Source organism: Ctenopharyngodon idella, chromosome 9 (assembly GCF_019924925.1).
Source record: "Ctenopharyngodon idella isolate HZGC_01 chromosome 9, HZGC01, whole genome shotgun sequence".
Taxonomy (NCBI): Eukaryota; Metazoa; Chordata; class Actinopteri; order Cypriniformes; family Xenocyprididae; genus Ctenopharyngodon; species Ctenopharyngodon idella.
In genome coordinates, this window is record NC_067228.1 from 14,094,836 (window position 1) to 14,116,623 (window position 21,788).

The 21,788-nt window shown below is 36.9% G+C and overlaps 1 long non-coding RNA gene across 2 annotated transcripts in view; it reads left to right on the forward strand.

Moving 5' to 3' along the window:
* LOC127519077 (uncharacterized) overlaps positions 1–21,788 on the forward strand; it is a 304,028-nt gene that overhangs the window by 37,246 nt on the left and 244,994 nt on the right. For both annotated transcript variants that reach the window (XR_007931718.1, XR_007931719.1), the window contains exon 4: positions 20,816–20,969. This is a non-coding gene — a long non-coding RNA (uncharacterized LOC127519077). The remainder of the gene's footprint in view (positions 1–20,815; positions 20,970–21,788) is intronic.

Sequence of the window (21,788 nt, forward strand, 5' to 3'; positions counted from 1 at the left end):
CAGGTTTGGAATGACATGAGGGTGAGTACATAATGACAGAATTGTCATTTTTGGCTGAAATGTGTATAGAGAGGATGCATCTCTCTTGAATCTCTCTGTGTATCCAATTTACCCCGATCCATTTCTTATTAGATTTCAATCTGAATAATGTTTCCTTAAAATAAGTAAAAATCTTTTCCTTTGATGGTATAATAGTTTTCCTGGTCCTGTGCTGTGTATTCAAACAGGCAAAAATGAAAAGTTCAGAGGCGGCTAGTATCAGTGCACAGCTTGGGTGAGTTAAAGAAGGATGTAAGCAATTTTTCTTTTTGCCGGGATAGCTATCAGCAGCACACACCTCCAATCTTCTGTAGGCAGCTACCTTAGAAGTGGTAAGTGGAGGGTTTCTTTAAAATCCCAGTGACCTGCTGGAACATTTATGAATTCAATAGATGTTTACTCATGTCTGCAGAGATGCATGCGCTCCTCATGTGTTAGTCACAGATATATTGTGACCGAATGATACACACATTACTGTGCATTCATGATGAAAGCCTCTGGTTTGGAATAATAAATGCCAAAGTGAGATGGAATAAGGATGGTGTTGTTGTGCTCTAATGAGTGATTTACAACAGATGTGCTTAGTACACCGTGTTATCGTTGGAATAACAATAACATTTAGCGACATGAGGTTGCTTTCTCCCCTGCTTTGAGGGTCTGCTTCAATCTAGATTAAATCTGTGCTAATGGATGAGATGCAAGACATAATCTTTATTTCGATTTATATTTTGTCATAGGGGAATATACATATAGGCAAATCATTCAGATGTCCATGTGACATCCTCAAAGCTTCTACTCAGCTTATCATGTGGAACATACAAACTCGTACATAGTCAAAGCCCTTAAACTGAAGCACACTGTGATCTGTGCTAGTTACACTGGGTGAGGTTATTTCTGGAGGGAACCAGGTGACTGCCAGAAAAGGATGTTAGTGCCATTCATTGTCATCTCTGTCACACCTGTGAGTGAAGAAACACTCACCCACATACTAGTGTATTTATACACTCACTCTCTGAGTAAAAAGTGTGCATGTTACTCTCGTAGCAAGTAGCAAGTATCATCTAGGCAACACTCATTTGGTTACACATGTCAACAAAAGAACAGCTTTCATGAACCCTTTAGAATTATATGTAGTTTTGCTTGGTTTTCACCAAATATTAAAATACTTGAGCATGTTCAATCATTGATATGCTAATATAATCATCATAACCATCATCAGCGTTTGATAGATTTGGTACTGTGTTGCATCGTCCAATGTAAAATTGGGCAAAAAAGACAAAACCAATTGGGAACTACTGGTTTAAATGGTTTGGGGTTTGTAATGGAATGTCAGTTCTGACCTTAACCCAACTGACTTCAATTTAATTAGGCTTGGCAGTCCAAAAATACGACATTGAGCATACCTCACGGTTTCATGGTTAACCCCTCTTTTAAACAGTAGCACTCTCACACACTTACACACGCTGTTCTACACTAGAGGAAGGATTACTGGAGTGTGGGTGAGATGAGGTGATTTATTTTGGAGCACTCTTGGGTGTCAGTTTTGATTGAGAACCAGTGGAGGAGATCAGATGAGAGTGAGAGAGGGAGAGAAAGAGAGAGAGAGAGAGAACAGGCAGTGAGTTTTCATCATGTTCATACCCACATCCAAGACATACTGTATATCACATTTATATGTATAGCACTTTTAACAATACATTTATTTAAAGCATCTTTACAAAAAAAAGCATGGTTTAAATATTACAATCACAATAAATAAATAAATAAATAGTGAAGTATTGGAGAAAAACCTTGAGAGGCTCCAAACTCATCAGTGGGATCCCACCCTCTGCCAAATAGTAATGTCCACATAGCAATCATTTACATCTCTATAAGATAATAAAGACCATAGCTGGTGAAAATCATGTATTTAGTTCAACATGCTATTTAGGCAATGATTACAGCTTGTGATCGTAATGATTACAATCTAAGGATAATGTTTGGCAGTTTTAAATGTCCATCCAAAGTCTTCAAGAGTGTTGGCATCTGCTGTGATTGAACACATAGACATGAATACATACACATACTTGTATTTATGCATGCATTGCATACATATTTAAACATTCATATTTGAAGTCTATTTTAAACCCTATGATACATTTGTGTGAGAAACTGCATGATTGGTTATGCACTTTTGGCATCAATGGCATCAAATCTGGAAATCTGGTATGACATTTAGACAGAATCTGAATACATATATATGCCTTGACTCCAGTGAACAAACCACAAAAAAAACAAACCACAGTGTTCCTAACCTGTTAGTCAGTCAGACAATTGACCAAGCAGACAGGATTGCCTGACACACCATCTCAACCAGAGAGTTTAAAAGAGTCTATGACTGAAATATGTGACATACATTAGTTTTGTGGTTGTGTGACAGACCGTAATGATGTGTCTTTCCCGCATACCAACAGAGACAGCGGGGCTGGTTGACACTTCTACAGAATAGGAGTAATTAACTGTGATTACTACAGAGAGTAAATATGTGCCACACACAGAGACAAGCAGATTTCACACACAGTTTTATAAATACTATAGTCCCACATTATGGCTGCGTCCCAGTCCACAAACTATCCATCCTAAATAGTCTGAGACATTTGAATACCCAGATAGTTCATTATTTTTGGGAGATTTTTGAAGTATGCAAATATATATGTATATAATAATATAATATGTATATAATAATACTTTTAATAATATTATTATTTTATTTCATTTTTTTTTTTAACATGATATATACTATTATCATCATGAAATTGTCAAAATGCCGCATTTTAAAATGCATAAATTAACCACACTAACACATGGAACAAACACTGAGCCAAATATTGTATTGTTGTTAGTTATGTTATGAAGTGATAGATAAATTTGTTCCAAATATTAGCCTATTTGTTTTGTACCTCAGACCAATAAATCACAATAAGCTTTGTGCTTTGCTACTTCTGATATGAAACAGTCTCAGCTTTTTAAATTTTGTAATTTTTCCGAAATTCAAACAATAAATACCGTTTTGGTGCTCTTTAATGTGTCGTGACAGATCGCTGTACTGCCCCAATACAAGCTAAGAGGCAGTGCAGAGCGCACGTGAACAGATCATCTCTTCCTTTTTACTACTAGTTATAGCACGAAATAAACATGAATGAACATCAGAAGGTTTGTTGAAAGAGACAGTACAACTTACCAAAATCCGTATCGTGTCTCATGTAATCGCTCATTCTGTGTTTCATCTGTTCTGTGTGTCAATAGAAGACAACAAATCTGTTTATTTTAACCTTTAATGTTTGATGTAACAACTGGGGTTCCCTGTAGTTTACAGCATTAGTTGATATGCAATGAACCTAATAGGTCCCAATAAATTGATATTGAATGGAATCGAATCGAATTGCAAGCTTGTGAATTAAAATCAAATTGAATTGTGAAATGTGTCAATGCCCAGTCCTAGTAGGTATGCGTTTTGAGACCCAGCCTACATCTTAATCATGCTTGTGAAAGGTTAGGGAGTGAGGGAGGGAAATTCCATGACTTTTCAGTTAGAAATAGTCTACTGATTGAAGAAACACATAGTATTCTGTCAACATCAGACTGTGGCCTTCTCCTCACTCTCTCTCTGTGCTGTCTCTAATCTTATCTCTCGGTCACTTAGTAAATATGGATGAAACAATTCAGTATTTGAAACTGATCCACAGAGAGACGTGAGACAGGGACTGTTGGGTCGTAACGGCGCTAATTAAATCCAGCTAGTTGTCTGAGATTTTTAAGAGATGAATCCCCAATTGTGGTCCAATTTTCCAGCGTTTGCGCAATAACTCAGCACTCATAAATAATTTTGACACTTGAGCGCTCGAGACTCAAAACAAATGACGATAGTGGCACTTCTCTTCTGTGATTTTTGAGCAATGACACAAATCAGCGGACTGAAAGAATTATGAGTGTCTCTGATCAAACATTACATGGTTGTCATACACACAATGCCTGTACATACTCATACAATAAGCACATAGTTGTCTTTTTTTTACGATTTACAGGAAGGGATGACTTCACAAGGGATCAGGACTAAGAGTGCCTGCTTTGATATATGAAGCTTTCCAGTGGCTGTCATTGGTCATTCAAACTCATGCAGATTGCCAGAAACGGCACGACTGAAGGCAGCGTGGGATATTTTTTTAATGCTTTATCTCAGCAGTGTGCCTACACAGTCGATAAAAGGATGCTTGCGGCAGTGGAACAGAGAGAGAGGGAGAGAGAGAACATGAATGAGTGCACAGTTGTGAAGGCCCTTAGTAATGGGTGATATATAACAGGGATAGTTTCCTTGGGGCGGTTTAAGGTCTCGAGGAATCAAAACCTCTGTCAGAGAAGCATCATCCATGATAAAATTAGAATGTGGTGACTAAATCCTCTCAGCTACTTTGTATTTAAAGGAGTTAGCATATTCACAAGTAAGTTCATAAGTCTTTATACCCTTACAAAAAGTACTGTGGTGGCGCCATAGTATCAGATGGTAATACATTACCATGCTAACGGTTACAATCATGGTACATGGTACATGGAAACATTACCATGGTACTGTTTGGTACATAATCACTATGATATATATATATATATATATATATATATATATATATATATATATTACGTTATATGTGCACGACATGCTCTGTTATTGAGTTTGCGCAACAAACGGCAGAAACATAAATCGCTTTGTGTTGTTTTGACCTACGTAGGTCTAGGGGTGGGACACATTATTTTTTTCATAATTAATTAATCTAATTAACACGTTAAATTCTCAGCCCTAATATATATATATATATATATATATATATATATATATATATATATATGCGTGTGTGTGTCTGTGCGCGCACCATTGAGAATTATATTGAGAATGCTATTTAAATTCAAATGCTATTTTGAATAGGATTTTGATAATAGAGGTAACAAACAGAATTCAGAATTGCAAAGAAATTAAAATGAACTGAAATTCCAGACAGACAGACAGATCAACTATAAATTTAAAAAAGATGTTAACTTTAAGTATTAATTAAACCCAACGTTATTCTTTAGTTTATTTAAATGTTCTAAATGATTCAGAACTTGATTAAACATTGTAAATTTTATTTGAGATGGATGGATGGATTGATGGATGGATGCCTTTAACCATTTGTCCCTCACGGACTGTGTGACTTCGCCACAAGTTTTTTGTTTTTTTCAAATACAATTTTGGTCGACTTAAGGCTGATTTATACTTCTGCGTCGGACCTACGCCGGAGCCTCTGCGCCGTAGGCTATGTGTCTGTTTTCATTTATACTTCTGCGTCGTTGTCCACGTCGTCGATGTGCATGCAGACCACTAGTAGGCAGTGTCCTGTTGAGTATCAAGGCAAAAGCCGAAGAAGCAGCAGCTTGTCATGTACGTTGTCAGAGAAGCTTACAAATAGAACCGGCAGAGAAGCGGCAAATAGGTAACGACTTTTGTTGCAGTATGACTGCATGTGTCCGCTGAAACAGAGCGTTTTTCATTCCTGTGAAAGTTGAAAATGCTCGCTCTTCTCCTATTGCTCCGCGCCAGTTTTTTGACCCGAGGGAGGGGTTCTAGCAGACCAATCACAGCGCTTGTGTTTCGCGTAGAATTGACGCGTTGTTACATTTTTGTAGAGGTGCACGTCAGGCTACGTCGTAGTCTACGCGTGGTACAAACAGCCTACGCCGTAGCTACGCCGTACACTCGACGCAGAAGTATAAATCAGCCTTAAGCCTCTCAGTAGCTCCTCACTGCAGAACACGAGATCCAGGATCCAGATCCAGGGGGTGGAGACAGGTACTGTGGGTTTAGGGAACAGGGGGTGGAGACGGGTAGGTTTAGGGATATGTAAAGTGGGAGGAGTTGGATCTGGATCCAACCTCGCCCCCCTAGATCTTGTGTTCTGCAGCGAGGACCATCTCAAGCCTCTTCTAGTGACTAACGATTAGTCGACTATTAGGGGGCAGCCCTAATAGACAGACAGACACCCATCGTTTTAATAAATTAACAGTTGTGGATTTGGATTAAAGAACACTGCATTTCCCAGAACTTATTGTATGTGTGGCCAATTAAGTTCAAATTCTTCCATTCTGAATTTTGCACAACGCTGCATGTTAAACAAAATAAACTTTTCTCTGTTTTAGACAAACAGGATGTGACATCTGCAACAACCATATGTTTCCCCTATCAGTTTCTTCAGGTTTTAATTCAAACCACTAGCCACAAACAAGCAGCCATTTTGGCTCCAACAGCCCTAAGCTCATCATTTTATGTGGAAAATATAACCTAAAGTATGTAGGGGTCAACCAGAAACATTTTAATAGTCACTTAGCGTCTAGCAAACCTCATTCACACAGATACACAGATGACTTTAACAGCTTGCTAATATTTAAAGAAACTGTCGTTGTGGGCTCAGCTAGTCTCTTGTTGTTCTCCACACACTCACTTTCCTATTTCTTTCTCTCTGTTTTCCTTTATTCTCACAGGTGGAGAGAGAAAGACATAATGGGGCCACTAAACAGAAAGTGCTCAAGATACCTAACCTTGCAACAAACGTTCTGTCAAATGTGACAAACAGAAACTCCCAAGACAAGTCTTTTAGCTTCCATTCACAGCCGCATGAATCACTCACAAATGTTCCGCCACATTATGTTAGGTCAGATAGAGGGTGGTGTGGCATTGTGGACAAACATTTAGGCTGGAAACCGGAAGGCTGTAGGTTTGGAGCCCACAAGACAATTCATCACCGCTAAGTCACTTCACTTCTTGGTTTATTCGGTACATTCAGCATTAGAGAATGACATTCAAATGTCAATTTTTTAATTAGATCTATAGTTTTACCCAGCCCAAAAGTTAATACTAGGTGTAAAGACTGTATTAAGTGTGCTGTAGGTTGCTTTTCTAAACAGCCTCTGCTTACTCTTAATCAGTTTGCTAAATGTTGTACACCTAGTATAATGACATTAAGAAGTTTCTTTCTAAACATTACAATGCTGTCAGGAAGATAACCGCACCATCCCACAGCAAGTGTTAATTACGCACAATAAACAGTAAATGAATTGGAAAAATGAGTGTTTTAATGAAGGTCTGTTTGAAGTAATAGCTATCTGACTCCACCTGAGGCCGGGAGGGGGGATCGTCATGGCAAACTTACCGAGGCATTGTTGTATTTCATAATTGCAGCATAATTAGTATGCAGTTGTTTTTTTTCCCTCTGTGGTCTGTGGATAATAGATATTATTTGAAGCATATTGCTGTATCATAGGGTGTAATTTCTTTTTAATTACAATACAGTGATTACATGTCAGACAAAATCACATTGTTGATTCATGGCAGGAGTTGATTTACGTGAAGAGACCAACGCTGATGGCAACCCGCTGACACAAACACACACGTTCATACACGTTCACTTGCTTACCAAAAGTATGAAACGTACATAAGATTGATTTTGTAAGTACAGGCCGCCAGTAGATTGCTGCATGTTAATCTAGACCTTTTGACATTTTTTTCAAGTCAACCGGTTTTCACAGAGGGATTTAAACACATTAAACATACTCTCAGATGTTAAAGTCATCATGGCATTATGTGATTGTAAACTTGAGTAATCCCCCATCATGCACCTCTCTCCTGCACCTTTTCATTTCCTGGAAACACTATCCCATCTGCCTCTCAAAACCACAAAGCAGAGGATCATGGGAAAATATGGTACCATTGAAAACAAACTGAGTGAATGGATTCAGCTTAAATGACTCAATTTCATGTTTTTCCATGCAAATGCCAAAGTCATGTGGTCTGTAAATGTGAAGGTATTACTGTTGACAGCCTGTTCTCTGCCTGTTTTTCAAACTATCACTTATAAGGTCATGACTTTTCATGGTGATATGAGGATCTGCTTGCTTCATTTTGTCATATATATATACTCACAAATACTGCCAGCTTCCTTCCAACAGTGCACAGTTCATTTCTGTTTGTCCTCCATTGTGCCCCTCACATTGATATCATCCAAAGTTTTTTTTTTCTTTCTTTCTGGAACTCCAACCCTTTATTGTCATTGCTGAGACTTGCTCACACTGATCACATTTGCCAAAACTTATATTCTTTAAGGATAACCATGCCTAAGAACATATTAGTGTGTAAAACCTGCATATGAATGCTTTTAAGATTAAATTAGTCAGTTATTTATGTTAGCATTTTTTTTCAAATTTAGGATAAAATTTAGGACAACTTGTACACAAAAACCATGGTAGTTCTTCGTAAATTCCAAAATGTGTTATTCGTTTTTGTTTATTTATAAATAAGTTTAAATGTATATCAGGAAAAAAATAGGTGCAAATACATGCAATGTGATGTGATTAAAGGGTTAGTTCACCCAAAAATGAAAATTCTGTCATTAATTACTCACCCTCGTGCCGTTTTACACCCGTAAGACCTTCGTTGATCTCCGGAACACAAATTAAGATATTTTTGTTTAAATCCGATGGCTCCGTGAGGCCTACATAGGGAGCAATGACATTTCCTCTCTCAAGATCCATAAACATATTTAAATCAGTTCATGTGAGTACAGTGGTTCAATATTAATACTAGATAAAAAAGTTCGTCGAGACAAACTTTAAGTTGGCTTGAAAAAGTTGGTCCAGAAAGTTTAAAGTAGTTTATAAAGTTTAAAGTTTTAGTTTAGTAGTTTTGAGACAGACAGACAGACAGATAGACAGATAGATAGATAGATAGATAGACAGATAGATGAGAAGTGATAGATAGATAGATAGATAGATAGATAGATAGATAGATAGATAGATAGATAGATAGATAGATAGATAGATAGATAGATAGATAGATGAGAAGTGGTAGATGAGAAGAGAGATAGATGAGAAGTGATAGATAGATAGATAGATAGATAGATAGATAGATAGATGGATGAGAAGTGATAGATGAGAAGAGAGATAAATGAGTTTATGAGTTTGAATGAGGATAGATAGATAGATAGATAGATAGATAGATAGATAGATGAGAAGTGATAGATAGATAGATAGATAGATAGATAGATAGATAGATAGATAGATAGATAGATAGATAGATAGATGAGAAGTGATGGATGAGAAGAGAGAGATGAGAAGTCATAGATAGATAGATAGATAGATAGATAGATGGATGAAAAGTGATGGATGAGAAGAGAGATAGATGAGAAGTCATAGATAGATAGATAGATAGATAGATAGATAGATGGATGAGAAGTGATGGATGAGAAGTGATGGATGAGAAGAGAGATAGATGAGAAGTCATAGATAGATAGATAGATAGATAGATAGATAGATGGATGAGAAGTGATGGATGAGAAGAGAGATAGATGAGAAGTCATAGATAGATAGATAGATAGATAGATAGATAGATAGAGAGAGAGAGAGAGAGTTTAAATGAGTTTAAATGGCAGTAATAGTACATAGAATGGCAGCTTCATTGAGTCTAATGGGCTTCAGTGTGTTTAGATTTGAATTTTGACAGTTGGAGTTTCACGGAATGTTCAGATTTTCAATGTAAGTCAATGGGAGTTTTTCCAAGTTTTGAGTGCCATTTTTAGGAAAACCGTAAGTCCGATCAGTCTGAAAAGATATAGCAACTAACTTCAGAACAGTCTGAATGTCTAGTCCGAGTTTGGAGTATGTAGAGTTAAAGCTCTAGGAGGAGTAGCATTCAACGGTTTTAGGGTAAGAAGAAGAAGAAGAAGAACTAGATAAAAAAGTTCGTCGAGACAAACTTTAAGTTGGCTTGAAAAAGTCGGTCCAGAAAGTTTAAAGTAGTTTATAAAGTTTAAAGTTTGAAAGTTTGGTTTAGTTTAGTAGTTTTGAGATAGATAGATAGGTTGCTAGGGTGTTATGCGGTTGCTAGGGTGCTCGGGGTGGTTGCTAAGGTGTTGCTATGCGGTTGCTAAGGTACTCAGGGTGGTTGCTAGGTTGTTGCTATGTGGTTGCTAGGGTACTCTAGGTGGTTGCTAAGGTGTTGCTGTGCGGTTGCTAGGGTACTCGGGGTGGTTGCTAAGGTGTTGCTATGCGGTTGCTAGGGTACTCGGGGTGGTTGCTAAGGTGTTGCTATGCGGTTGCTAGGGTACTCGGGGTGGTTGCTAAGGTGTTGGTATGCAGTTGCTAAGGTACTCAGGGTGGTTGCTAGGTTGTTGCTATGCGGTTGCTAGGGTACTCTAGGTGGTTGCTAAGGTGTTGCTATGCAGTTGCTAAGGTACTCAGGGTGGTTGCTAAGGTGTCGCTATGCGGTTGCTAAGGTATTCTGGGTGGTTGCTAGGGTGTCGCTTTGCGGTTGCTAAGGTATTCTGGGTGGTTGCTAGGGTGTCGCTATGCAGTTGCTAAGGTACTCGGGGTGGTTGCTAGGGTGTTGCTATGCGGTTGCTAAGGTACTCGGGGTGGTTGCTAAGGTGTTGCTATGCGGTTGCTAGGGCACTCGGGGTGGTTGCTAAGGTGTTGCTATGCGGTTGCTAGGGTACTCGGGTGGTTGCTAAGGTGTTGCTATGCGGTTGCTAGGGTACTGGGGTGGTTGCTAAGGTGTTGCTATGCGGTTGCTCGGGTACCCGGGGTGGTTGCTATGCGGTTGCTCGGGTACCCGGGGTGGTTGCTATGCGGTTGCAAGGGTACTCGGGGTGGTTGCTAAGGTGTTGCTATGCGGTTGCTAGGGTACTCGGGGTGGTTGCTATACGGTTGCTAGGGTACTCGGGGTGGTTGCTAAGGTGTTGCTATGCGGTTGCTAGGGTACTCGGGCGGTTGCTAAGGTGTTGCTATGCGGTTGCTAAGGTACTCGGGGTGGTTGCTAAGGTGTTGCTATGCGGTTGCTAGGGTACCCGGGCTGGTTGCTAGGATGTTGCCAAGGTGATTTGTGTGGTTGCTAGGTGGTTGCCATGGTGTTCTCGGTGGTTGCTATGTGGTTGCTAGGTTGTCCTGGGTGGTTGCTATGAGAGTTGCTAGATAGATAGATAGATAGATATAGTTTGATAGATAGATAGATTTAGATAGATAAATGATAGATGGATTTTGTTTGATAGATAGATAGATAGATAGATAGATAGAAAGAGATAGATAGATAGATGAGTTTTAATGAGTTTAAATGGCAGTAATAGTACATAGAATGGCAGCTTCATTGAGTCTAATGGGCTTCTGTGTGTTTAAATTTGAATTTTGACAGTTGGAGTTTCACGGAATGTTCAGATCAGCCAAGACAGTTCAATGAAAGTCAATGGGATTTTTCCAAGTTTTGATCGTCATTTTTAGGAAAACCGTAAGTCCGATCAGTCTAAAAAGATATAGCAACTAACTTCAGAACAGTCTGAAGGTCTAGTCCGAGTTTGAAGTATGTAGAGTTAAAGCTCTAGGAGGAGTAGCATTCAACGGTTTTAGGGTAAGAAGAAGAAGAAGAAGAATAATAACTAGATAAAAAAGTTCGTCGAGACAAACTTTAAGTTGGCTTGAAAAAGTTGGTCCAGAAAGTTTAAAGTAGTTTATAAAGTTTAAAGTTTGAAAGTTTTCAGTTTGAAAGTTTATTTTAGTTTAGTAGTTTTGAGATAGATAGATAGATAGATAGATAGATAGATGAGAAGTGATAGATGAGAACAGAGATAGAGTCAGGGTAATCAAGGCGGTTGCTAGGGTGTTATGCGATTGCTAGGGTGCTCGGGGTGGTTGCTAAGGTGTTGCTATGCGGTTGCTAAGGTACTCAGGGTGGTTGCTAGGTTGTTTCTATGCGGTTGCTAGGGTACTCGGGGTGGTTGTTAGGGTGTTACTATGCGGTTGCTAGGGTACTTGGGTGGTTGCTAAGGTGTTGCTATGCGGTTGCTAGGGTACTCGGGGTGGTTGCTATGCGGTTGCTAGGGTGCTCGGGTGGTTGCTAAGGTGTTGCTATGCGGTTGCTAAGGTACTCGGGGTGGTTGATAGGTTGTTGCTATGCGGTTGCTAGGGTACTCTAGCTGGTTGCTATGTGGTTGCTAGGGTACTCGGGGTGGTTGCTAAGGTGTTGCTATGCGGTTGCTAGGGTACTCTGGGTGGTTGCTAAGGTGTTGCTATACGGTTGCTAGGGTACTCGGGGTGGTTGCTATGCGGTTGCTAGGGTGCTCGGGGTGGTTGCTAAGGTGTTGCTATATGGTTGCTAGGGTACTCGGGGTGGTTGCTATGCGGTTGCTAGGGTGCTCGGGGTGGTTGCTAAGATGTTGCTATGTGGTTGCTAAGGTATCCTGGGTCCTTGCTAGGGTGGTCCTATGTGGTTGCTAAGGTACTTGGGCTAGATACTAGGATGTTGCCAGAGTGATTTGTGTGGTTGCCATGGTGTTCTGGGTGGTTGCTATGCGGTTGCTAGGTTGTTCTGGGTGGTTGCTATGAGATAGAAAGATAGATAAATAGATAGATAGATAGATAGATATAGACAGAAAGATAGTTAGATTTAGATAGAAAGATAGTTAGATTTATATAGAAAGATATTTAGTTTGATAGATAGATAGATAGATAGATAGATAGATAGATATAGATAGAAAGAGATAGATAGATAGATAGATAGATAGATAGATAGATAGATAGATAGATATGAGTTTGAATGAGTTTAAATGGCAGTAATAGTACATAGAATGGCAGCTTCATTGAGTCTAATGGGCTTCAGTGTGTTTAAATTTGAATTTTGACAGTTGGAGTTTCACGGAATGTTCAGATCAGCCAAGACAGTTCAATGAAAGTCAATGGGATTTTTCCAAGTTTTGATCGTCATTTTTAGGAAAACCGTAAGTCCGATCAGTCTAAAAAGATATAGCAACTAACTTCAGAACAGTCTGAAGGTCTAGTCCGAGTTTGAAGTATGTAGAGTTAAAGCTCTAGGAGGAGTAGCATTCAACGGTTTTAGGGTAAGAAGAAGAAGAAGAAGAATAATAACTAGATAAAAAAGTTCGTCGAGACAAACTTTAAGTTGGCTTGAAAAAGTCGGTCCAGAAAGTTTAAAGTAGTTTATAAAGTTTAAAGTTTGAAAGTTTTCAGTTCGAAAGTTTTGTTTTAGTTTAGTAGTTTTGAGATAGATAGATAGATAGATAGATAGATAGATAGATAGAGTCAGGATAATCAAGGTGGTTGCTAGGGTGTTATGTGGTTGCTAGGGTACTCGGGGTGGTTGCTAAGGTGTTGCTATGCGGTTGCTAGGGTACTCGGGGTGGTTGCTATGCGGTTGCTAGGGTACTCGGGGTGGTTGCTAAGGTGTTGCTATGCTGTTGCTAGGGTACTCGGGGGTGGTTGCTAAGGTGTTGCTATGCGGTTGCTAGGGTAATCGGGTGGTTGCTAAGGTGTTACTATGCGGTTGCTAAGGTACTCGGGGTGGTTGCTAAGGTGTTGCTATGCGGTTGCTAGGGTACTCTAGGTGGTTGCTAAGGTGTTGCTATGCGGTTGCTAGGGTACTCGGGGTGGTTGCTAAGGTGTTGCTATGCGGTTGCTAGGGTACTTGGGGTGGTTGCTATGCGGTTGCTAGGGTGCTCGGGGTGGTTGCTAAGGTGTTGCTAAGGTACTCGGGGTGGTTGCTAGGTTGTTGCTATGCGGTTGCTAGGGTACTCTAGGTGGTTGCTAAGGTGTTGCTATGCGGTTGCTAGGGTACTCGGGGTGGTTGCTAAGGTGTTGCTATGCAGTTGCTAGGGTACTTGGGGTGGTTGCTAAGGTGTTGCTATGCGGTTGCTAGGGTACTCGGGGTGGTTGCTAAGGTGTTGCTATGCGGTTGCTAGGGTACCCGGGCTGGTTGCTAAGGTGTTGCTATGCGGTTGCTAGGGTACCCGGGCTGGTTGCTAGGATGTTGCCAAGGTGATTTGTGTGGTTGCTAGGTGGTTGCCATGGTGTTCTCGGTGGTTGCTATGTGGTTGCTAGGTTGTCCTGGGTGGTTGCTATGAGAGTTGCTAGATAGATAGATATAGTTTGATAGATAGATAGATTTAGATAGATAAATGATAGATGGATTTTGTTTGATAGATAGATAGATAGATAGACAGATTTAGCTTGACAGATAGATAGATAGATAGATAGATAGATAGATAGAAAGAGATAGATAGATTTAGATATAGATAGATAGATAGATGAGTTTGAATGAGTTTAAATGGCAGTAATAGTACATAGAATGGCAGCTTCATTGAGTCTAATGGGCTTCAGTGTGTTTAAATTTGAATTTTGACAGTTGGAGTTTCACGGAATGTTCAGATCAGCCAAGACAGTTCAATGAAAGTCAATGGGATTTTTCCAAGTTTTGATCGTCATTTTTAGGAAAACCGTAAGTCCGATCAGTCTAAAAAGATATAGCAACTAACTTCAGAACAGTCTGAAGGTCTAGTCCGAGTTTGAAGTATGTAGAGTTAAAGCTCTAGGAGGAGTAGCATTCAACGGTTTTAGGGTAAGAAGAAGAAGAAGAAGAATAATAATAAGTTTAAATAGCATTACAATAAGTTGGCTTTTTCAAGCCAACTTAATAAGTTTAAATAGCATTACAATAAGTTGGCTTTTTCAAGCCAACTTAACTAGATAAAAAAGTTCGTCGAGACAAACTTTAAGTTGGCTTGAAAAAGTTGGTCCAGAAAGTTTAAAGTAGTTTATAAAGTTTAAAGTTTTAGTTTAGTAGTTTTGAGACAGACAGACAGACAGATAGACAGATAGATAGATAGATAGATAGACAGATAGATGAGAAGTGGTAGATGAGAAGAGAGATAGATGAGAAGTGATAGATAGATAGATAGATAGATAGATAGATAGATGGATGAGAAGTGATAGATAGATAGATAGATAGATAGATAGATAGATAGATAGATAAGAAGTGATAGATAGATAGATAGATAGATGAGAAGTGATAGATAGATAGATAGATAGATAGATGAGAAGTGATAGATAGATAGATAGATAGATAGATAGATAGATAGATAGATAGATGAGAAGAGAGATAGATAGATAGATAGATAGATAGATAGATAGATAGATAGATAGATAGATAGATAGATGGATGAGAAGTGATAGATAGATAGATAGATAGATAGATAGATAGATAGATAAGAAGTGATAGATAGATAGATAGATAGATGAGAAGTGATAGATAGATAGATAGATGAGAAGTGATAGATAGATAGATAGATAGATAGATAGATAGATAGATGAGAAGAGAGATAGATAGATAGATTGATAGATAGATTTAGTTTGATAGATTTAGATAGATAAATGATAGATAGATTTAGTTTGATAGCTAGATAGATAGATGAGAAGAGAGAGATGAGAATTGATAGATAGATAGATAGATAGAGAGAGAGAGAGAGAGAGAGAGAGAGAGAGAGAGAGTTTAAATTAGTTTAAATGGCTTAGTAATAGTACATAGAATGATAGAAAGATATAGATAGATAGATTTAGATAGAAAGATAGAAATAGTCAGATAGATAGATAGATAGATAGATAGAAAGAAAGATAGATATAGTTTGATAGATAGATAGATAGATTTAGATAGACAGAAACAGATATAGATAGAAAGATATAGATAGATAGATTTAGATAGAAAGATAGAAATAGTCAGATAGATAGATAGAAAGAAAGATAGATATAGTTTGATAGATAGATAGATAGATTTAGATAGACAGAAAAGGATATAGATAGAAAGATATAGATAGATAGATAGATAGATAGATTTAGATAGAAAGATTTAGTTTGATAGAAAGATAGATAGATTTAGATAGATAGATTTAGATAGAAAGATAGATAGAAAGATAGTTAAATAGATTTAGATAGAAAGATAGAAATAGTCAGATAGATAGATAGATAGATAGATAGATTCAGATAGAAAGATATATATAGAAAGAGATAGATAGAAAGATACATATATAGATGGATTAGAAATATTAGATAGAATGGAAGTTTAAATGAGTCTCAATGGTTTAGAAATAGTACATAGAATTGCAGCTAATGGAGTCTGATGAGCCTCTCCAACTGTCAAAATTTGAATTTTGACAGTTGGAGTTTGAACAGTCTTGGCTCATTTGAACATTCCGTCAATGAAAGTCAATGGGATTTTTCCAAGTTTTGATCAGCATTTTTAGGAAAACCGTAAGTCTGATCAGTCTGAAAAGATATAGCAACTCGAGTCAGAACAGTTTGAAGGTCTAGTCCGAGTTTGGTGTTTGTAGCTTGAACAGTCTAGGAGGAGTAGCAATTAGAAATTTAGTCTAAGAAGAATAATAATAACTAGATAAAAAAGTTCGTCGAGACAAACTTTAAGTTGGCTTGAAAAAGTTGGTCCAGAAAGTTTAAAGTAGTTTATAAAGTTTAAAGTTTTAGTTTAGTAGTTTTGAGACAGACAGACAGACAGATAGACAGATAGATAGATAGATAGATAGACAGATAGATGAGAAGTGGTAGATGAGAAGAGAGATAGATGAGAAGTGATAGATAGATAGATAGATAGATAGATAGATAGATAGATGGATGAGAAGTGATAGATAGATAGATAGATAGATAGATAGATAGATAAGAAGTGATAGATAGATAGATAGATAGATGAGAAGTGATAGATAGATAGATAGATAGATAGATGAGAAGTGATAGATAGATAGATAGATAGATAGATAGATAGATAGATAGATAGATAGATAGATGAGAAGAGAGATAGATAGATAGATAGATAGATAGATAGATAGATAGATAGATAGATAGATAGATAGATAGATAGATGGATGAGAAGTGATAGATAGATAGATAGATAGATAGATAGATAGATAAGAAGTGATAGATAGATAGATAGATAGATGAGAAGTGATAGATAGATAGATAGATAGATAGATGAGAAGTGATAGATAGATAGATAGATAGATAGATAGATAGATAGATAGATGAGAAGAGAGATAGATAGATAGATTGATAGATAGATTTAGTTTGATAGATTTAGATAGATAAATGATAGATAGATTTAGTTTGATAGCTAGATAGATAGATGAGAAGAGAGAGATGAGAATTGATAGATAGATAGATAGATAGAGAGAGAGAGAGAGAGAGAGAGAGAGAGAGTTTAAATTAGTTTAAATGGCTTAGTAATAGTACATAGAATGATAGAAAGATATAGATAGATAGATTTAGATAGAAAGATAGAAATAGTCAGATAGATAGATAGATAGATAGATAGAAAGAAAGATAGATATAGTTTGATAGATAGATAGATAGATTTAGATAGACAGAAACAGATATAGATAGAAAGATATAGATAGATAGATTTAGATAGAAAGATAGAAATAGTCAGATAGATAGATAGAAAGAAAGATAGATATAGTTTGATAGATAGATAGATAGATTTAGATAGACAGAAAAGGATATAGATAGAAAGATATAGATAGATAGATAGATAGATAGATTTAGATAGAAAGATTTAGTTTGATAGAAAGATAGATAGATTTAGATAGATAGATTTAGATAGAAAGATAGATAGAAAGATAGTTAAATAGATTTAGATAGAAAGATAGAAATAGTCAGATAGATAGATAGATAGATAGATAGATTCAGATAGAAAGATATATATAGAAAGAGATAGATAGAAAGATACATATATAGATGGATTAGAAATATTAGATAGAATGGAAGTTTAAATGAGTCTCAATGGTTTAGAAATAGTACATAGAATTGCAGCTAATGGAGTCTGATGAGCCTCTCCAACTGTCAAAATTTGAATTTTGACAGTTGGAGTTTGAACAGTCTTGGCTCATTTGAACATTCCGTCAATGAAAGTCAATGGGATTTTTCCAAGTTTTGATCAGCATTTTTAGGAAAACCGTAAGTCTGATCAGTCTGAAAAGATATAGCAACTCGAGTCAGAACAGTTTGAAGGTCTAGTCCGAGTTTGGTGTTTGTAGCTTGAACAGTCTAGGAGGAGTAGCAATTAGAAATTTAGTCTAAGAAGAATAATAATAACTAGATAAAAAAGTTCGTCGAGACAAACTTTAAGTTGGCTTGAAAAAGTCGGTCCAGAAAGTTTAAAGTAGTTTATAAAGTTTAAAGTTTAAAAGTTTTCAGTTTGGTTTTAGTTTAGTAGTTTTGAGACAGACAGACAGACAGACAGACAGATAGATAGATAGATAGATAGATAGATAGATAGATAGATAGATAGATAGATAGATAGATGAGAAGAGAGATAGATGAGAAGAGAGATAGATGAGAAATGATAGATAGATAGATAGATAGATAGATAGATAGATAGATAGATAGATAGATAGATGAAAAACGAGATAGATGAGAAGTGATAGATGAGAAGTGAGATAGATGAGAAGTGATAGATAGATGATAGATAGATGAGTTTATGAGTTTGAATGAGGATAGATAGATAGATAGATAGATAGATAGATAGATAGATAGATAGATAAATGATAAGTGATAGATGAGAAGAGAGATAGATGAGAAGTGATAGATAGATAGATAGATAGATAGATAGATGATAGATAGATAGATAGATGGATGAGAAGAGAGATAGATGAGAAGTCATAGATAGATAGATAGATGATAGATAGATAGATGGATGAGAAGTGATGGATGAGAAGAGAGATAGATGAGTTTGAATGAGTTTATATAGATAGATAGATAGATAGATAGATAGATAGATAGATGAGAAGATAGATAGATAGACAGACAGATGATAGATAGATAGATAGATAGATAGATAGATAGATAGATAGATAGATGAGAAGTGATGAGAAGTGATAGATGAGAAGAGAGATAGATGATAAGTGATAGATAGATAGATAGATAGATAGATAGATAGATAGATAGATAGATAGATAGATGAGAAGTGATAGATGAGAAGAGAGATAGATGAGAAGTGATAGATAGATAGATAGACAGACAGACAGACAGACAGATAGATAGATAGATAGATAGATAGATAGATAGATAGATAGATAGATGAGAAGATAGATAGATAGATAGATAGATAGATAGATAGATAGATAGATAGATAGATAGATAGATAGATAGATAGATCGATGGATGAGAAGTGATGGATGAGAAGAGAGATAGATGAGAAGTGATAGGTAGATAGATAGATAGATAGATTAGATAGATAGATAGATAGATAGATAGATAGATAGATAGATGGATTGATGGATGAGAAGTGATAGATAGATAGATAGATAGATAGATAGATAGATAGATAGATAGATAGATAGATAGATTGATGGATTGATGGATGAGAAGTGATAGATAGATAGATAGATAGATAGATAGATAGATAGATTTATATAGTTTGATAGATTTAGATAGATAAATGATAGATAGATTTAGTTTGATAGATAGATAGATGAGAAGAGAGAGATGAGAATTGATAGATAGATAGATAGATAGATAGATAGATATAGTTTGATAGACAGAAACAGATATAGATAGAAAGATATAGATAGATTTAGATAGAAAGAAAGATAGATAGAAAGATAGTTAGATAGATTTAGATAGAAAGATAGAAATAGTCAGATAGATAGATAGATAGATTTAGATAGACAGAAAAGGATATAGATAGAAAGATAGATTTAGTTTGATAGAAAGATAGATAGATTTAGATAGAAAGATAGATAGATAGATAGATTTAGTTTGATAGATAGATAGATAGATTTACATAGAAAGAGATAGATAGAAAGATATATATATAGATGGAATAGAAATATTAGATAGAATGGAAGTTTAAATGAGTCTCAATGGTTTAGAAATAGTACATAGAATGGCAGCTAATGGAGTCTGATGAGCCTCTCCAACTGTCAAAATTTGAATTTTGACAGTTGGAGTTTGAACAGTCTTGGCTCATTTGAACATTCCGTCAATGAAAGTCAATGGGATTTTTCCAAGTTTTGATCAGCATTTTTAGGAAAACCGTAAGTCGGATCAGTCTGAAAAGATATAGCAACTCGAGTCAGAACAGTTTGAAGGTCTAGTCCGAGTTTGGTGGTTGTAGCTTGAACAGTCTAGGAGGAGTAGCAATTAGAAATTTAGTCTAAGAAGAATAATAATAATAAGCTTAAATAGAAGAACAATATGTTGGCTTTTTCAAGCCAACTTAATAAGCTTAAATAGAAGAACAATATGTTGGCTTTTTCAAGCCAACTTAATAAGCTTAAATAGAAGAACAATATGTTGGCTTTTTCAAGCCAACTTAATAAGTTTAAATAGCATTACAATAAGTTGGCTTTTTCAAGCCAACTTAATAATAATAAGTTTAAATAGCATTACAATAAGTTGGCTTTTTCAAGCCAACTTAATTATAAAGCGACGAGAATATTTTTGGTGCGCCAAAAAAACAAAATAACGACTTATTTAGTGATGGCCGATTTCAAAACACTGCTTCAGGAAGCTTCGGAGCATAATGAATCAGCGTATCGAATCATGATTCGGATCACGTGTCAAACCGCCAAACTGCTGAAATCACGTGACTTTGGCGCTCCGAACTGCGGATTCGACACGCTGATTCATATATATATGTGTGTGTATATATATATATATATATATATATATATATATAATATTATTATTATTTTATTTTATTTTTTTTATTTTTTGAAAAAAAAAAAAAAAAGTGTAACTATGGATATATAATAGCTCAATATGCCTGAAAACCTTTTTTCGTTTGGGTTGAACTTGTAATCAGAATTTAAAGCAATAATCTGGTTCCAGACTTGTGTTTTAAGTTTGTCATCTGTCTTCTGCTGCTTTCTTTCAGTGACTCCTCTATTGACTAACCGGGCCTACACAGGCCGCTCAAATCCGGCCTGAATTCCCAAGTCCTGCTGCGATGTAAATCAGGTCTTTTTTTGCCTGTCATGGATACGGGATAAGCTCGGCCTGCAGCTGCAGAAGTTTTACACACTGCCCCGGTACGTTCTTTATCTGTTCTCCCAGAGGTTACACACTCCCTCTTTTTCTTGTTCAGCTCACATTCACTCTAGCTAGCATGCACTCTCTTGCCATATGATTCATGCTAGCTGCTATCTGGATAATCTCTCCCTCTCCTGCTCCCCTTCCCTCCCTCCACTCCTCTTTTCTTCCCCACTCTGCAGAGTATCTTTTTGACAGAACCTGATATAAACAGCCTTTGATTAAGCTCTGTGCGACCTAAAACAGTTAGTAGACGTGGCCCAGGGATGGAAAGGGCCAAATGTTTGACTTTACAGTCACAACACGCAAAATGTGGGATTGATTGTGTGACGTTAGCTGATTGTGTGATTTAATTTGTGCTAAGTTTTATAATGTAAACTAACAGCAAAGCAGAAGGTCTGAACCGTGAGCTTGCTCTATGTTCTGGATGGTCGAGGTGCATCTAGTAGGGGATTTGCGATGTTTTTTGTTTCAAGCTAGCTTGACGCTGTGCAACAACTGTCACCTGTCAACAACATCTGCGGTGAACAGCTTGCCTTCACCGGATGATTGAGTTTGGCCATACCCGCTGCCTCTGTCTCAAACTGTCGCATCTCAAATCTGTTCACTCTTCATCAGTTTTAGGAGTTTTCGTGAACCTTTTTAGTGTCTCGGTGTTGTTGAGCACAACCTGAGTGAGCCAGCATTGGGGGTAATGCGTTACGAGTTGATATACAGATTAACATATACCATTGACATGATGACCTAATAAATGCTGTAAAAGTATTGTTCATTGTTCAAGTAACATTTCCCAAGTAATATTTTGTGTTCTTGATATG